Genomic DNA, 19,667 nt, shown 5'->3' with positions numbered 1-19,667 from the left:
TTCCGGCTTCGACCACGCGCAGGTGCTGTTTTCTAGCTCTGAGACCCAGACACGATGATGCAGACAGACAGGCTCCGGGCTGCGTTGGGGAAGGAGGGTCTGTGGGGCCTCTTGTCTTAAAATGTCAGTTGGCTACGTGTACCCACAGGTTTTTAAAAGGGCCATACTCTGAGGGCCGGGCACGGTGGCTCACGCCTTTAATCCCAGCACTTTGGGAGGCCGAGGCGGGCGGATCATCAGGTCAGGAGTTCGAGGCCAGCCTGACCAACATGGTGAAACCCCGTCTCTATTAAAAGTACAAAAAAATTAGCCAGGCGTGGTGGCGTGCGCCTGTAATCCCAGCTACTCAGGAGGCTGAGGCAGGAGAATCGCTTGAACCCAGGAGGCAGAGGTTACAGTGAGCTGAGATTGCGCCACTGTACTCCAGCCTGGGCGACAGAGCGAGACTCTATCAAAAAATAAAAATAAACTAAAAGGGCATACTCTGACCCAGACAGGACAGAGTAGGCCTTAAACTTCTGAAAGGATGCTCAACTTCACATACAATAAACATGGAAACTAAAGTTACAGTTTTTCACATATTGGATGGCTAGAGATCTCAGGTCTAATAGTTCATTGACCAAGCTACGGGAAAAGAAGCACTTTCATACATTGCTGGTGGCAGTATAATTTGACGATATTGATCAAATCACAAATGCATAGACCCTCAGACTCAGCAAAGCCACTTCTAGTAATTTCCCCAGTAGACACCTTTTACACATGTGAAATGACACGTACAAAGTTATTCCATTGCAACGTTGTTTCAACGGCAAACTATTGGAAACAACACAGATGTTCATCATTGTGGTGCATCCTTCAAATGAAATATTATGTGTCTTTTTATGTACAGCAATGGGAAGATTTCTAAAATAGGTTGTTAAATGAAAAAGGCAAGATGCAGGACAGAATGTATAGAGTACCACTGGCTGTGTAAACAAAAGGAGAAAATAATATAAATAATGCTTGTACATCCATTACAAGATATCTGGAAAGATACACAAGATTTCCTGAGTGTGGTTACCTGGTGGAAGAGGGACTGGGAGGACAGGGGGACAGGATAGGAGGCAGACTTTTCACTGGGTCTCTTTACATTATTTGAGTTTTGAATGTAATTTATTAATTTTCCAAAAAAGCAAATATTTTCTAGCTTAGAAATTTCACTTCTGGGTTAATAATTGCAGAAGAATGACTTGATGTCCATACAAAGTATTCCTCCTGTTTGATGATAGCAGAGATCTGAAAACAATCCAAATACACGGATGGAAGAATGGCTAAGTTAAGGGACTGCCATAGAATGGAATAGTTTTTAGCATTAAAACTGGTGAAGATAGGCTGGGCATGGTGGCTCAGGCCTGTAATCCCAGCACTTTGGGAGGCCGAGTCCTACGGATCACTTGAGGTCAGGAGTTCGAGACCAGCCTGGCCAACATGGCAAAACTCCCTGTCTCTACTAAAAATACAAAAATTAGCCGGGCATGGTGGCATTCGGCCTGTAGTCCCAGCTACTTGGGAGGTCGAGGCGGGAGAATCGCTTGAATCGAGGAGGCAGAGGTTGCAGTGAGCTGAGATTGTGCCAAGGCACTCCACCCTGGGCAACAGAGCAAGACTTGGTCTCAAAAAAAAAAAAAAAAAAAAGTTGTGAGGATAGATACAGTAGGGAAAGGATGGTCTTCACAAATAGTGCTGAGTCATTTGAGAAGTATAAGGCGAAAATAATGTATATTGACCCCAGTCTCACACCATTCACAAAATTGATTCCAGATGGACTGCAATCTAAATATAAAACGTAAATAATGAAGCTTTTAGAAGAAAATGATATCTTAATGGCTTTGGATTAATTCAAGATCCTTAGATTACAGAATACACTAAAAGAGAAACAAAAATGAGAAATTGGCCTTCATCAGTACTAAGAATATCTGTTCATCAAAAGATACCATTAGAGACCAGGCACGGTGGCTCACGCCTGTAATCCCAATGCTTTAGGAGGCCGAAGCGGGAGAATCATTTGAGGTCAGGAGTTCGTGACCAGCCCGGCCAACATGGTGAAACCCTGTCTCTGCTAAAAATACAAAAATTAGCCAGGCATGGTGGTATGCACCTGTCATCCCAGCTACTCAGGAGGCTGAGGCAGGAGAGTTGTTTGAATCCAGGAGGTGGAGGTTGCAGTGAGCCAAGGTCACGCCACTGCACTCAAGCCTGGGTGACAGAATGAGACTCCATCTCAAATTAAAAAAAAAAAAAGATACAATTAGAGAGTGAACAAGAAAGCCACAGAAAGGCAAAAGAGAACTGTAATACATATATCTGACAAAGGACTCATGTCTAGAATTTATAGAGAACTTTTATTATAACACCAAAGAAGAAGCAATCTTACAAAAAAAAAAAATTAGAAAAACCTGGAATAGACACTTCGCAAAAGGCGATTCCTGAACAGCCAATAAACTTTTGCAATATCTGTGTTTAACTTCCCTGACTAGAAGGGAATTTCATATTAAAACCACAACAGAGTGTTATTGTAACCACTAGAATAGTTTAAATGAAAAAGATAGATAATACCAAATGCTAGCAAAGACAAATAATACCAAATGCTAGCAAAGAGCAACTTGAACTCTCACACACTGCTGCTAAGTGTGCAAGTTCATACAACCCCTTGGAAAAACTGGCACTTTTTTCCACAGGCACGTACCACCATGCCTGTAGAGGCAGGGTCTCTCTATGTTGCCCAGGCTGATCCTGGGCTTGAGAGATTCTCCCACCTTGGCCTCCCGAAGTACTGGACTTACAGGCCTGAGCCACCACACACGGCTCCACTTTGTCAAGTTTTACTAGCTAGTTTGAGGTTCAAGAAAAATTTCAAAGCAAATGCCTTTTTATTGGACTAGTGACTTTTTTCTTTTTTCTTTTTTTTTGCCAAATCAATAGCTGCATAACGACTTTTACATGACTAAATTTTACTTACCTTCCCACACATAAGACTGTCATACAATTATCAAATGCTTTATGAAGCACAATTTTGTGCATAACATCACAGCACAAAGACTAGTATGATTATGGTAATGGAAGTTATTTCACTATTCTCTTCAAGAAATGGTAAAAGGAGATAATAATCTCAATTGATGCAGAAAAACATTTGACAAAATTCAACACTCTTTAATGAAGAAAGCACTCAGCAAACTATAAATACAAGAAAACCACCTCAACATAATACAGGCCATGCAGGAAAAGCCCACAGTTAACATTACATTCAATGGTGAAACATTGAAAGCTTTCCCTCTAAGATCAAGAACAAGTCAAGGATCCTCACTTTTGCCGCTTTTATTTTATATAATACTGGAAGTCCTAGCCAAAGCAATTAGAAAAATAAATACATAAATACATAAATAGGCCGGGCGCAGCGGCTCATGCCTGTAATCCCAGCACTTTGGGAGGCTGAGGCAGGTGGATTACCTGAGGTCAGGAGTTCAAGACCAGCCTGGCCAACATGGCAAAACCCTGTTTCTACTAAAAATACAAAAATTAGCCGGGCATGGTGGCACGCACCTGTAGTCCCAGCTACTTGAGAGGCCGAGGCAAGAGAATCGCTTGAATCCAGGAGGTGGAGGTTGCAGTGAGCCGAGATCACACCACTGCACTCCAGCCTGGGTGACTGAGTGAGACTCCATCTAATAAATAAATAAATAAATGTAGGTAAATAAATAAATAAATAGCATCCAAATTGGAAAGAAAAAACTATCTCTGTCTAGAGACAACATGATAATATATGTAGAAAATCCTAAAGACGCCACAAAAAACTGTTAAAACTAATAAGATAAACAGAGTAGCAAGATTCAAAATCAATATGCAAAAATCAATAGTTTCTATATACTAACAATGAGCACTCTGAAACAGAAATTAAGAAAATAATTCCATTTACAATAATATCAAAAAGAATAAAATACTTAGGAGTAAATAAGTAAGCAAAAGACTCATAAGTTGAAAACTAAAAAATGTGGCTGAAAGACACAAATAAATAGACATCTTGTGTTCATGGACTGAAGGACTCAATATTTTGAATATGTCAATACTACTGAAAACGATTTAAAGATTTAATGGAATCTCCATGGGATTTCTTTTTTGCAGAATTAGAAAAAAAATTATTCAGAAACTAATGTGGATTCTCAAGAGACCCTAAATAGCCAAAACCAATGTTCAAAAAGGAGGAGGTCTTACTCGTCCAGATTTTAAAGCTTACTACAAGCTACAGTAATCAAAAAAGTGTGGCACTGACATAAAGGCAGACAGACAGCCCAATGGAATAGAATGGAGAGCCTAGAAATAAATCTTCACATACCTGATCAAATGATTTTTAATAAAAGTGTGAACACCATTCAATGGGGAAAGGACAGTCTCTAACTAATGGTGGTGAGAAAGCTGGAGCTCTACATGCAAGAAAATGAAAAAATTGACCCCTTATATCATATGGAAAAACTAACTCAAAATGGATTAAAGACTCAAATTTACACCAGGTGCACTGGCTTACACCTGTAATATCAGCACTTTGGGAGGCTGAGGCAAGAGGATCACTTGAGGCCAAGGCCCGCATATCACTTGAGGTCAGGAGTTGGAGACCAGCCTGGCCAACATGGTGAAACCCCGTCTCTACTGAAAATACAAAAAAAAAAAAAAAAAATGAGCTGGGCATTGGGGCACATGCCTGTAATCCCAGCTACTTGGGAGGCTGAGGCAGTAGAATCACTTGAAACCAGGATGTGGAAGTTGCAGTGAGCCGAGGTCACACCACTGAACTCCAGCCTGGGGAACAGAGAGAGGCTCTGTTTTAAAAAAAAAAAGAAAAAAAAAACCTAAATGAAAGAGCTAAAACTATAAAACTCTTAGAGGAGAACATAAGGACATAAGGGAAAAGCTTCATAATATTGGGTTTGACGGTGACTTCTTTTTTTTTTTTTTTAAACACAGTCTCACTCTGTTGCCAGGCTGGAGTACAATGGCGTGATCTCGGCTCACTGCAACTTCTGCCTCCCAGATTCAAGCAATTCTCCTGTCTCAGCCTCCCAAGTACCTGGGACTACAGGTGCACGCCACCACGCCCAGCTAATTTTTGTATTTTTAGTAGAGACAGGGTTTCACCATGTTGGCCAGGATGGTCTTGATCTCTTGACCTCATGATCTGCCCACCTTGGCCTCCCAAAGTGCTGGGATTACAGGCATGAGCCACCATGCCTGGCCTGACAGTGACTTGTTGATGTAACATAGGCAACAAATGTAATAATAGCCAGAGTAATTAGGCAAGAGAAAGAAAGAAAGGGTATCAAAATTGGAAAGCAGAAAGTCAAATTGTCCCTATTTGCAGATGGCATGATCTTATATATGGAAAAACCTAAAGGTTCTACCAAAAAACTCTTAGAACTGATAAATTTAGTTAAGTTTTAGGATACAAAATCAACATATAAGTATCAGTAGTGTTCCTATATTTGAACAATAAACTAGCTGAAAAAGGCAATCACATTTACAATAGCTACAAAAAATAATAAATAATAAAATACTTAGGTATAAATCCAACCAGGGAGGTGAAAGACCTCCACAAGGAAACTAAAAAACAGTGATAAAAGAAATGAAAGAGTATACAAACAAATGGAAAGACATCCCATGCTCATGGAGTATAAGAACTAATATTGGTAAAATGACCATACTACACTGGGCATGGTGGCTCACACCTGTAATCCCAGCACTTTGGGAGGCCAAAGCAGGTGGATCATCTGAGGTCAGGAGTTCGAGACCAGTCTGGCTAACATGCGAAACCCTGTCTCTACTAAAAATACAGAAAATAGCTGGGCGCGGTGGCACACCTGTAATCCCAGCTACTTGGGAAGCTGAAGCAGGAGAATTGCTTGAACCTGGGAGGCAAAGTTTGCAGTGAGGCGAGATTGTATCATTGCACTCCAGCCTGGGCCACAGAGTGAGACTCCGTCTAAAAAAAATGAAATTACCATACTACCCAAAGCAATCTACAGATTCAATGCAATCCCTATCAAACTGCCAATGACATTCTTCACAGAAATAGAAAAAAATCTTTAAAAACAATGTGGAGACACAAAAGATTCTGAACAGCCAAAGCAATCCTATGCAAAAAGAGCAAAACTGAGGGCATCACACTACCCGACTTCAAAATCTACTACAAAGTTGTAGTAACACAAACTGCATAGTACTGACCTTAAAACAGACACGTGGGCCAATGGAACAGAATAGAGAACCCAGAAATTAATCCACATATATGTAGCAAACTGATTGTTGACAAAGGCACCAAGAACACTTACTGAGGAAAAGGCAATGTCTTCAACAAATAGTGCTGGGAAAATTGGATATCCACATGCAGAAAAATGAAATAGACCTCCACCTCTCGCCTTATACAAAAATCAACCCCAAATGAATCAAAGACCTAAAAGTAACACACAAAACTATAAAACTACTAGTAGAAAACATAGGGGAAGTGCTTCAGGATATTGGTCTGGGAAAAGACTTTATGAGTAAGACCTCAAAAACATGGCCACAAAGGCAAAAATAAACACATGGGATTATATCAAACTAAAAAGCTTATGCACAGCAAAAGAAATAACACAGTGAACAGACAACCTGCAGAATCTGAGAAAATATCTGCAAGCCATTCATCCAACAGGAGATTAATATCCAGAATACACAAGGAACTCAAACATCTCAACAGTGAAAACAAAACAAAACAAAAACGACAATTCAGTTTAAGAATGGGCAAATGATCTAGATAAGACATTTCTCAAAAGACAACATACAAATGGCCAAGAAACATATGAAAAAATACTCAATGACGCTAATTGTCAGAGAAATGTAAATCAAAACCACAGTGAGGTATAATCTCCTCCCAGTTAGGATGGCTAAAATAACAAATCCTGGCAAGCATGCGGAGAAAAGAAAATTCTAATATGCTGTCGATGAAAATGTAAATTAGTACAGCCACTGTGGAGAACAGTATGGACATTCATCATAAAACTACAACTTGAACTGCCATAAGATCCAGTACTCTCACTACTGGATATTTATCCAAAGGAAAGGAAATCAGTATGTTGAGGAGACATCTTCATCCCCATGTTTACTGCAGCACAGCACTATTCATAACAGCCAACATATGGAATCAACCTAGGTGCCCAACAATAGATGAATGAATTTTTTAATGTGGTATATATATATATAATGGAATACTATTCAGCCTCAGAAAGAATGAAATCCTGTCATTCACTGCAACATGGATGGAACTGGAGGATACTATGTTAAGTGAAATAAACCAGGAACAGAAAGTGAAACATCACATGTTCTCACATGTGGAAGCCAAGAAAAGTTAATCTCAGAGAAGTAAAAAGTAGAACAGAACATACTTGTGGTGGAGAAGGGGGTGTAGATAGTGAGAGATTTGTTAAAGGATACAAAATTACAACTAGTTAGATAAAAGGAATAAGTTCTAGTGTTATATAGCACTGTGGGATGACTATATGTTAACAGTAATATATAGTTTCAAATAGGTAGAAGGAGGATATTGAATGTTCCCAACACAAATAAATGATAAATATTTGAGATAACGGATATGGTAATTACCTTGATCTGATCTTTATATATTATGTATTGGACACTGTATGTGTCAAAACATCATTATGTACCCCATACATATATACAATTACTATATGTCAATCCAAATTTTAAAATAATAGTAGACACATTTGATTTTATCAAAATTAAAAACTTCTGTGCATCAAAGGACACAACAGAATAAAAAAGCAATCTACGGAAAGGGAGATTCATGAAGCTGAGTGAACACCAAACAGAATAAATCTAAAGAAAACGTGACCCAACCATAAGCCATCTACAACGAACTCACTCCAAATATAACAATATAAATAGGTTGAAAGCAAGTAGTGACAAAAACTAAGAAATTGTAAAAAGAAGTGATGGGGATATGTCATAGGGAGACAGAAGCCAGCTGAAAGAGTTCCCAATGGCCAAAGCTAGAACAATTTGACCAAGAAAATAAAAATATAATAGTACATTATTAACCAAAGTACAAAATAAATATACATAAGTCCATACTAATAGAACGATCAAATAAAAAACGAATGGGGCTAATATAAAATATGCTGTGCTGAACTCTAAATAATTTATGTAGGTACCCATCCCTCAGGAGGTGGAACATAACTCCCCATGTTGTAAGTCATCGTATTTTACTTTCAAAGAGTACAGTATGAAAAGGGAGTAGAAAGATTATGGAGTGGAGAAGCCCAACAAATACTACCTCACCCAGCTGATCGATATTAACATCAATAGTGATAAGTCATGTTGATAGTTTGTGAAGATGATGGCACTTTACTTCTGTGCTCTTGCTCCCCAAATCCCATAACTTCCATCTAGACAAATGGCAACTGAGGGGGATTCTACAAAATACCTGACCAGTAATCCTCAAAACTATCAAGGTAATCAAAAACAAGGAAACTCTGAAAAAACTGGACACAGCCAGGAAGAGCCTAAGGAGTGGTTACATTACATTACATTACATTACTCACATCTAAATGTAATATGGTATCTTGGATGGATAAAAAGACATTAGGTTAAAACTAAGGAAATTTGAATAAAGTATGGACTTTAGTTAATAATGCATCAATATTGGTTCATTAATCGTGACAAATGTGCCATACTAATATAAAATGTTAATCATAGAGATACAGGGTGATATGGTTTGGATCTGTGTTCCCCTAAAACTCATGTCGAGATACAATCCCTAATGTTTGAGGTGCGGCCGGGTGGGAAGTGACTGAATCATGGGGGCGGAGTTCTCATAAATAGGTTAGCACCATCTGCTCAGTGCAGTTCTCATCATAGTGAGTGAATGAGTTACGAGATCTCGTTGTTTAAAAGTGCACAACTACTTCCCCCATCTCTGTCTTCCTCCTGCTTCAGCTGTGTGAATCACTGGCTCCTCCTTTCCCTCCCACCATGATTGTAAGTTTCCTGATGCCTCCCCAGAAGCCAAGCAGATACTGCCATGCTTCCTGTATGGCCTGCGGAACCATGAGCCAATTAAGCCTCTTTTCTTTATAAATTACCCAGCCTCAGGCATTTCTTTACAGCAATGTGAGAACAGCCTAATACTCTGAGTATGGGGTGTATGGGAACTCTACGCTATTTTTGCAATATTTCTGTGTATCAAAAACTATTCTAAAATATAAAGCTTTCCTTTTTAGAAAAAAATTTTTAGAGACGGGGTTTCACTTTGTCACCCAGGCTGGAGTGCAGTGGCTTAGAAAAAGAATGATATTATTTTGCTAAAGATTTTTGCATCTAGGTTTATTAGGGATATTGGTTTGTAGTTTTCTTTTTTGTTGCGTCCTTGTCTGGCTTTGGTATCAGTGTGACACTGAATTCATAGAATGAATTAGAGAGGATTCCCTCCTCTTCAATTTTTTGGAAGAGTTTCAGGAGGACTGGTAACAGTTCTTTGTACATTTGGTAGAATTTGGCTGTGAATCTATCTGGTCCTGGCCTTTTTTGTTGTTTTTGGGAGATTTTTTTTATTACTGATTGAAACTCACTACTCATTATTGGCCTGTTCAGGATTTTCATTTCTTCGTTGTTCGATTTTGGGACGTTGTATGTTTTCAAGAATCTTTCCATTTCCTCTAGGTTTTTTTAGTCTGTGGGTATATGGTTGTACGTAGTAGTCCCTGATGATCTTTTGTATTTCTGTAGTACTAGTTGTAACATCTTTTTTCCATTTCTGATTATGCTTCTTTGGATCTTCTCTCTCTTTTTTTATTAGTCTGGGTAGTGATCTATCAATTTTATCTTTTTAAAGAAGTAATTTTTCTCTTTCTTGGTCCTTTGTATTGTTCTTTTGTTCTTGATTTCATTTAGTTCTGCTCTGATCTTTGCTATTTCCTTTCTTCTGCTAGCTTTGAGTTTGTTTTGCTCTTGTTTTTCTAGTTCTTTGAAGTAAGATGTTAGGCTGTTTATTTGTGATATTTCTTGATGTAGACATTTAACACTATTAACGTCCCCTTAGCACTGCTTTTGCTGTATCCCAGAGGTTTTGGTATACTGTGTTTCCATTTTATTCATTTCAAATTTTTAAAAAATTTGTGTCTTATTTTCTAACAAACCAAATCCAACAGCACATCAAAAAGATACTACACCACAATCAAGTGGGTTTTATTTTAGAGATGCAAGGATAATTAAACAGATGCATATTAATTAATGTGATTCACCACATAAACAGAATTAAAAACAAAAACCACATGATCATTTTAATAGACACCAAAAAAGCATATGATAAAATCCAGCACTTCTACATGGTAAAAACTCTCAACAAACTAGGCATAGAAGGAATATATCTCAAAATAATAAAAGTCATATATGACAAACCCACAGCCAGCATCATATTAAACAGGGAAAAACTGAAAGCATTCCCCCTAAGAACTGGAACAAGACAAGGAAGCCCACTTTCACCACTCCTATTCAACATAGTACTGGAGGTCCTAGCAAAATAATCAGATAGGAGAAAGAAATAAAAGTTATCCAGATTGGAAAAAAGGAAGTTCAATTATCTCTGTTTGCTGATAATAGGATCTTATTCCTAGAAAACCCAAAGAACTCCTCCAAAAGACTCCTAAACTTGATAAATAAATTCAGCAAAGTTTCAGGATATAAAATCAATGTAAAAAATCAGTAGCATTTTTATACACCATTAGTGATCAAGCTGAGAACCAAATCAAGAAGTCAATCCCATTCACAATAGCTACCAAAACTAAAATAAAAGACTTAGGAATATATTTAACCAAGGAGGTGAAAGATCTGTACAAGGAAGATGAAAGAAATTAAAACATTGATGAAAGAAATTAAAGAGGACACAAACAAATGGAAAAAGATCCTATGCTCATGGATTGGAAGAATCAATATCATTAAAATAACTATACTGGCCAAATCAATCTACAAATTCAATGCAATTCCTATCAAATTGCCAACATCTTTTTTTCAAAAAATTAGATAAAACAATCCTAAAATTCATATGACACACAAAAAAGAGCTTGAATAGCCAAAGCAATCCTAAGCAAAAAGAATAAAGCTGTAGACATCATATTACCTGACTTCAAACAATGCTACAAGGGTATAGCAACCAAAACAGCATGGTAATGGTATAAAAATAGACACATAGACCAATGGAACAGAATAGAGAATTAATAGACAAATTAATCCACATATCTACAGCCACCTGATCTTTGACAAAGTTGACAAAAACATTCACTGGGGAAAAGATTCCCTATTCAATAAATGGTTTGGGAAAATTTGATAGCCATATGCAAAAGAATGAAACTGGACTCCTATCTCTCACCATATATAAAAAACAACTTAACACGGATTAAAGACAAATATGAGACCTGAAACTATAAGCATACTCAAAGAAAGCCTAGGAAAAATTCTTCTAGATACTGGTCTAGGCAACGAACTCATGGCTAAGACTTCAAAAGCAAATACAGCAATAACAAAAATAGACAAATGAGAATTAAACTAAAAGGTTTCTGCACAGCAGAAAAATAACACAGTGGATAACAACCTGCAGAATAGGAGAAAATATTTGCAAACTATGCATCTGAGGGACTAATATCCAGAATATGCAAAGAACTCAAACATCTTAACAACAACAAAAACCAAATTACCACACTAAAAGCAATCAAAGAACATGAACAGACATTTGACAAACGAAGACATACAAATGGCCAACCAGCATATGAAAATATTCTCAACATCACTAATCATCAGAGAAATGCAAATTAAAATGAGATATTGGCTTACACCAGTCAGAATGCCTATTAATAAAAAGTCTAAGGCCGGGCACAGTGGTTCATGCCTGTAATCCCAGCACTTTGGGTGGCCGAGGCAGGTGGATCACCTGAAGTTGGGAGTTTGAGAGCAGCCTCATCAACATGGAGAAACCCTGTCTCTACTAAAAAATACAAAATTAGCCGGGCATGGGGGCACATGCCTGTAATCCCAGCTGCTAGGGAGGCTGAGGCAGGAGAATCACTTGAACCTGGGAGGCGGAGGTTGAGATGAGTCGAGATCATGCCATTGCACTCCAGCCTGGGTAGTAAGAGTGAAACCCCATCTCAAAATAAATAAATAAATAGTAAAAAAAAAAAAATAGATGTTGGCGAGGATACACAGAAAAGGAAATGCTTATATACTGTTGGTGGAAATGTAAATTAGTACAACCTCTATGGAAAACAGTATGGAGATTTATCAAAGAATTAAAAATAGAACTACCATTCAATCCAGTAATCTCATTACTGGGTATCTACCCAAAGGAAAAGAAATCATTGTATCAAAAAGGTACCTGCATTTGTATGTTTGTATTAGCACTATTTCCAGTAGGAAAGATATGGACTCAACCTAAGTCAACCTGGTTGTCCATCAAAAGATGATTGAATAAAGAAAATGTTTTATACATATACATACATATATATACACACACATATACATATATATCTGTATGTATACTGGAATACTACTTAGCCATGTGTTGGAGACCAGCCTCAACACCACCCATAGGGTACCCGAAGTCTGATGGTGACAAAGGAATGAGAAGAGACAGGTTAAGAGTTCATAAAGGTGGGAGCCAGGGAGCCAGAGCAAATCAGAAGCTGCAAAGGCACCAAGCTCTGGTATCCACACTACTTATTGAGTACAATCACTTAGATCTAAGAAGTAGATGTTCAGGGGTGAAACGGTGAAAGTGGGGGCGGTGTGACATACACCTAATCTATAGCAATAGTCGTTTAGGTAAATGTTCTTTGTGCTGAAGCCGCGTAAACTTAGCTACTGATTTATTCTTTAACTTATCGGAGAGCAGCTGTGGGGAGTGGGCCTAACTAGGAGCTGGCATATCTGGCCACATTCCAATGCTTCAAAGGAGTGTGTTTCTCCTTGAGCACAGTGTTTATAGGTAAGACAGCAGGTCACGCTCTTGCCATGGGAACGTGATGGCAATTAGAAGACTTTCCTCCTCAGAGGCCTCTTGTGGCTTTCCACAACTTATTGTCCCATATTTTTATAGCCAGTTTGTGCAGGCACCCCACAAACCCTTTTCTCAACAGCCATAAAAAAAGAATAAAATCATGTCATTTGCAGCAACATGGAACTGGATATCATTATATATACACATGTGTATAATATATACACATGTTTATAATATATTCACATGTGTATATATATACGTATATATGTGTATATATGTATATATATACGTATATATGTGTATATATGTATATATATACGTGTATATATATTACACACGTATATATATTATACATATATTATACATATATATTATACATATATTATACGTATATATACGTATATATAGACTTAAATGTTAGACCTAAAACCATAAAAACCTTAGAAGAAAACCTAGGCAATACCATGCAGGACATAGGCATGGGCAAGGACTTCATGTCTAAAACACCAAAAGCAATGGCAACAAAAGCCAAAATTGACAAATGGGATCTAATTAAACTAAAGAGCTTCTGCATAGCAAAAGAAACTACCATCAGAGTGAATAGGCAACCTAGAGAGTGGAAGAAAATTTTTACGATCTACTCATCTGACCAAGGGCTAATATCCAGAATCTACAAAGAACTTAAACAAATTTACAAGAAAAAAATCAAACAACCCCATCAAAAAGTGGGCAAAGGATATAAACAGATACTTCTCAAAAAAAAGACATTTATGCATCCAACAGACACGTGAAAAAATGTTCATCATCACTGGCCATCAGAGAAATGCAAATCAAAACCACAATGACATACCATCTCACAGCAGTTAGAATGGCGATCATTAAAAAGTCAGGAAACAACAGGTGCTGGAGAGAATGTGGAGAAATAGGAACACTTTTACACTGTTGGTGGGAATGTAAACTAGTTCAACCGTTGTGGAAGACAGTGTGGCAATTCCTCAAGGATCTAGAACTAGAAATACCATTTGACCCAGCCATCCCATTACTGGGTATATACCCAAAGGATTATAAATCATGCTGCTATAAAGACACATGCACATGTATGTTTATTGCAGCACTATTCACAATAGCAAAGACTTGGAACCAACCCAAATGGCCATCAGTGATAGACTGGATTAAGAAAATGTGGCACATATACACCATGGAATACTATGCAGCCATAAAAAAGGATGAGTTCATGTCCTTTGTGGGGACATGGATGAAGCTGGAAACCATCATTCTGAGCAAACTATCGCAAGGACAGAAAACCAAACACCACATGTTCTCACTCATAGGTGGAAATTGAACAATGAGAACACTTGGACACATGATGGGGAACATCACACACCAGGGCCTGTCATGGGGTTGGGGGAGTGGGGCGGGATAGCATTAGGAGATATACCTAATGTAAATGACGAGTTCATGGGTGCAGCACACCAACATGGCACATTGTATACATATGTAACAAACCTGCACGTTGTGCACATGTACCCTAGAACTTAAAGTATAATTTAAAAAAAAAGCATAGACAATGAAAACACTAATCAAAAGAATGCTAGAGTGGTTACGTTATTAGAAAATAAAGTGGACTTCAGAGCAAAGATAATTTACCAGAATCAAAGAAAGACATTATCATGATAAAAGGATCAATTCACTAAGAAGATATAATCAAAAATGTGGATGTGCTAAACAAAAGAAATGACAGAAATGAAAGAAGAAGTAGACACATGCTCAATTATAGTCAGGCACTTCAACACTCTTTTCACAGTAATTGACGGAATCACCAGACAGAAAATCAGCAACGGTATAGAGGAACTGAACAGTACCATCAACCAGATAACTACAGGATTTTCTGTAGATGGAGACAAGCTGGTTGTAAAATTTACATGGAAAAGCAAAGGCACTAGAATAGCTATTTTTTTAAAGTATTGAAGGTAAAGAATAAAGTTAGAGGAATCACCCTACCCAATTTTAAGAGGTTTTATATAGCTACTGTAATCAAGATAGCATGATATGGCAGAGGGGCAGACATACAAATAGATGGAAGGGAATCAAGTTCAGGAATAGACTAACACTAGTATGGCCAACTGTTAGTTTTCAATTGACATAGAATTCACATACTATAAAATTCCCCCTTATATAGTGTATGATTAAATGCTTTTAGCATATTTACAATGTTTTTGTTATACACACAAGATTGCAACCATCATCACTATCTAATCCAGATAGTTCATCACCCTCCAAAAAGAACCCATACCCATTGGCAGTCACAATACATTCCCCCCTTCCCCCAGTCCTTGACAACTACTAATCTACTTTCTGTCCCTATGGAATTGCCTCTTCTGAACATTTTATATAAATGGAATCATACAGTAAGTCACCTTTTGTGCCTAGCTTCTTTCAGTTAGCATAATATTTTCAAGGTTTATTCATGTTGAGATGTATATCAGTACTTCTTTTTATGGCTGAATAATATTCCATTGTATAAATATAACATATCTTGTTTATATTTATGTATTTATTTGGAGATAGTATCTCCCTCTGTTGCCCAGGCTGCAGTTCAGTGGCATGACCATTGCTCACTGTAACTTTGAACTCTTGGGCTCAAGAGATCCTCTTGCCTCAGCCTCCTGAATATCGAGGACTACAGGTACACACCACTACACCTGGCTAATTGTTCTAAAATTTTTTGTAGAGATGGGGTCTTGCTATGTTGCCCAGGCTGCATATCTTGTTTATATATTAATCAGTGATGGACATTTGGAGTGTTTCCATTTTGGCTATGATAAATAGTGCTGCTATGAACATTGACGTACAATTTTTGTGTGAACTTATGTTTTCACTTTTCTTTAGTATCTGCATAGGATTAGAATTGCTGAGTCACATGGTAACTCTATGTTTAACTTTTTGAGGAGCTTCCACACTGTTCAAAGTGGCTGCACCATTTTACATTCCCAACAAGCAATGTATGAGGGTTCCAATTTTTTCACATCCTCATCAACACTTGCTATTGTCTTTTTTATTCCAACCATCCTAGTGGATGTAAAGTGGTATCTCATTGTGGTTTTGATTTTCAATTCCTTGATAATCAGTGAAGTTGAACCTCTTTTCATGTGCTTCTTGGCCATGTGTATGTCTTCTTTGGAAAGAATGTGTATTCAAATCCTTTGCCCATTTTCATTAGAGATATTTGTAGTTTATCATTGACTATAAGTCAAGCTAGGTGTTAGTTCCTTATCACAGGGGTCCCCAGACCCCGGTGTCACAGACTGGTACTGGCACAGCAGGAGGTGTGCAGCTGGCAAGCTTGCATTACCGCCTGAGATTTGCCTCCTGTTGTATCAGCAGGAGCATTAGATTCTCATAGAAGCATGAACCCTATTGTGAACTGTGCATGTGAGGGATCTAGGTTATGCAATCTGAGGTGGAACAGTTTCATCCTGAAACCATCCCCCCACTTCCATCTGTGAAAAACTGTCTTCCACAAAACCAGTCCCTGGTGCCAAAAAGGTTGGGGACAGCTGTCTTATCAGATATATGATTTGCAAATATTTCTCCTATTCTGGAGATTGTCTTTCATTTTCTTGATAGTGTCATTTGAAGCACATTTTTAATTTTGATGATGTCCAATTTTTCTAGTTTTTGGAGGTTGCATGTGTTTTTGGTGTAATATCTAAGAAACCATTGACTATTCCAAATTACAAAGATGTATGATTATATTTTCTTCTAAGATTTTTATAGCTTTAGCTCTTACATTTATGTCTTTGATTCATTTTAAGCTCATTTTTGTATATGGTGTGAGGCAGGGGTCCAACTTATTCCTCTAGATATAGGGATAACAAGTTGTTCAGCAGTATTTGTTGAAAATATTATTATTTTCCTTTGGCATTGTCTTGGAACCCTTGTCAAAAATCAGTTGGCCATAATGTATAAGTTTATTTCTGGATTCTCAATTCTGTTCATATGGATATAGATCTACATATCTATCCTTACGCCAGTACTACCTGATCTTGATTACTGTAGCTTTGTAGTAAGTTTTGAAATCAAGAAATGTAAATCCTTTAACTTTGTCTCCCTTTTTCAAGATTGTTTTAGCTAATCTGAGTTCCTTGGGTTTAAAAAAATTTTTTTGTCCTTGGAAGACTTCAAAATTTTGATATAAATTTTTGGGTTACCTTCTCAATGTTTCCAACAAAAACAGCCACTAAATTTTGTGAGGATTGTAGTGAATCTGTACACAATCTTAAGATGAAAATACTAATCCCCATGAAGACAGGATGTCTTTCTACTGATTTAGATCTTAATTTGTTTCAGTGTTGTTTTGTAGTTTTTCATATCATCACTCTTAAGTTCAGCCTTTCCAAAGTCTTTGGACATGGGCACAGTGCAGCCAAGTTCTTTGCTAAGGTGTAACAAGGGTGACCCTTCCTCCAGTTACCAATAAGTTCCTTATTTCCATCTGAGACCTCATCAACCTGGCCTTCACTGTCCCTAATTCTATCAGCACTTTGGTCACAACCACTTAACCAGTCTCATAAAAGTTCCAAACGTTCCCTTGTCTTCCTTTCTTCTTCTGAGCCCCCCAAACTCTTCCAAATTGCCCATTACTCAGTTCCAAAGCTGCTTCCACATTTTCAGCTTTCTTTATAGCCGTGCACCACTCCTCAGTATTAATTTTCCATATTAGTCCATTTTGCACCACTATAAAGGAATACCTGAAGCTAAGTAATTTATTTGTTTTTTATTTTTATTTTTCATTTTTGAGACAGAGTCTCACTCCGTTGCCCAGGCTAGAGTTCAGTGGCACAATCTTAGCTCACTGCAACCTCCATCTCCCGAGTTCAAGTGATTCTTGTGACTCAACCACCCAAGTAACTGAGATTACAGGCATGTGCACCACACCCAGCTAATTTTTTGGTATTTTTTAAGTAGAGACAGGGTTTCACTGTGTTGGCCAGACTGGTCTTGAACTCATGGCCTCAAGTGATCTACCCACCTCATCTTCCCAAAGTGCTGGGATTACAGGCCACTGCACCTGGCTGAGGCTGAGTAATGTATAAAGAAAATAAGTTTATTTGGCACACAGTTCTGCAGACTGTACAAGAAACACGGCATCAGCATTGGCTGATCTTCTGGTGAGGGCCTCAGGAAACTTGTATTCACGGTAGAAGGCAAGGGAAGCTGGCATGTCATATGGGAGAGAGGGAGCAGGAGAGAGAGGGGCAGATCCCAGACTCTTTAACAACCAGATCTTGCTTGAACTAATGGCACTAGAACTGACTCATTAATGTAGGGAAGGCACCAAGCCTTCCTAAGGGATCTGTCCCCATGGCCCAAACACCTCGCACCAGGCCCCACCACAAACATTAGCAGTCACATTTCAATATGAGATTTGGAGAAGACAAATATCAAAACTATCTCAACAAGTTGTGTTTCTTTTAAGTTTATTCCTAAAAATGTATTTTATGCTATTGTAAATGGAATTATTGTCTTAATTTTATTTTCAGATTGTTCACTATTAGTGTGTATAAATATAATTGATTTTCATGTATTGATCTTGTATTCTGCAACATTGCCAGACTTATTTGTTAGCTTTAACAATTTTCATTTGAATTCCTTAGTGTTTTCTACATGCAAATTCATATTATCAGCAAATGGAGATAGTTTTATTCCTTCTTTCTAATGTGTATGCCTTTTATTTCTTCCTCTTGTTGATTGTCCTGACTAAAATCTTCAGTACAATGTAGAATAGAAATGGAAAAAACAGACATTGTTTTGTTCCTTATATTGGCAGGAAGACTTTCAGCTTTTTTTTTTTTTTTTTTTTTGAGACAGCATCTCTCTCTGTCACCCAGGCTGGAGTGCAGCGGTATGATCATGGCTCACTGCAGCCTCAACCACCTGGACCCAAGTGACTCTCCCACTTCAGCCTCCCAAGTAACTGGGACCGCGGGTGCGCACCACAATGGCTGGCTAGTTTTTAAAAATTATTATTTGTAAGACCAGGCACGGTGGCTCACGCTTGTAATCCCAGCACTTTGGGAGGCCAACGTGGGTGGATCACAATGTCAGGAGTTCAAGACCAGCCTGGCCAACACAGTGAAACCCTGTCTCTACTAAAAATACAAAAATTAGCTGGGCATGGTAGCGGGCACCTGTAATCCCAGCTACTCAGGAGGCTGAGGCAGGAGAATCAGTTAAATTCGGGAGGCGGAGGTTGCAGTGAGCCAAGATTGCGCCATTGCCCTCCAGTCTGGGTGACAGAGCTACACTCCGTCTCAAAAAAAAATTATTATTTGTAGAGACAAGGTCTTGCTGTGTTATTCAGGCTGGTCTTGAACTCCTGGGCTTAAGCAACCCTCCCACCTCAGCCTCCCAAAATGTAGGGTTTACAGGCATGAGCCACTGCACCCGGCCACTTTCAGCTTTTTATCATTAAGTAAGATGTTAGTTGTGGGGTTTTTGTAGATGCCTTTATTAGGTTGAGGAATATTCTTACTTTGTTGAATATTTTGTATCCTGAAAAGGTTTTGGATTTGTCAAATTTTTTTTGTCTTTGAGATTATCA

The 19,667-nt window shown here is 38.1% G+C and overlaps 1 protein-coding gene across 1 annotated transcript in view; it reads left to right on the top strand.

Annotated features, from left to right (window-relative positions):
* The first annotated feature begins 8 nt into the window (after positions 1-8).
* The window catches only part of LOC129479247 (double homeobox protein 4-like protein 2), a 33,072-nt gene continuing 13,413 nt past the window's right edge, over positions 9-19,667 (top strand). The window contains exon 1 of the mRNA XM_055272053.2: positions 9-97. The gene's annotated coding sequence lies outside the window, so the exon portion shown is untranslated. The remainder of the gene's footprint in view (positions 98-19,667) is intronic.

The sequence above is a fragment of the Symphalangus syndactylus genome, chromosome 3 (assembly GCF_028878055.3).
Source record: "Symphalangus syndactylus isolate Jambi chromosome 3, NHGRI_mSymSyn1-v2.1_pri, whole genome shotgun sequence".
Classification (NCBI taxonomy): Eukaryota; Metazoa; Chordata; class Mammalia; order Primates; family Hylobatidae; genus Symphalangus; species Symphalangus syndactylus.
Note: the sequence above shows the minus strand (reverse complement) of the source record. Positions and strands in the feature narration are given on the sequence as shown.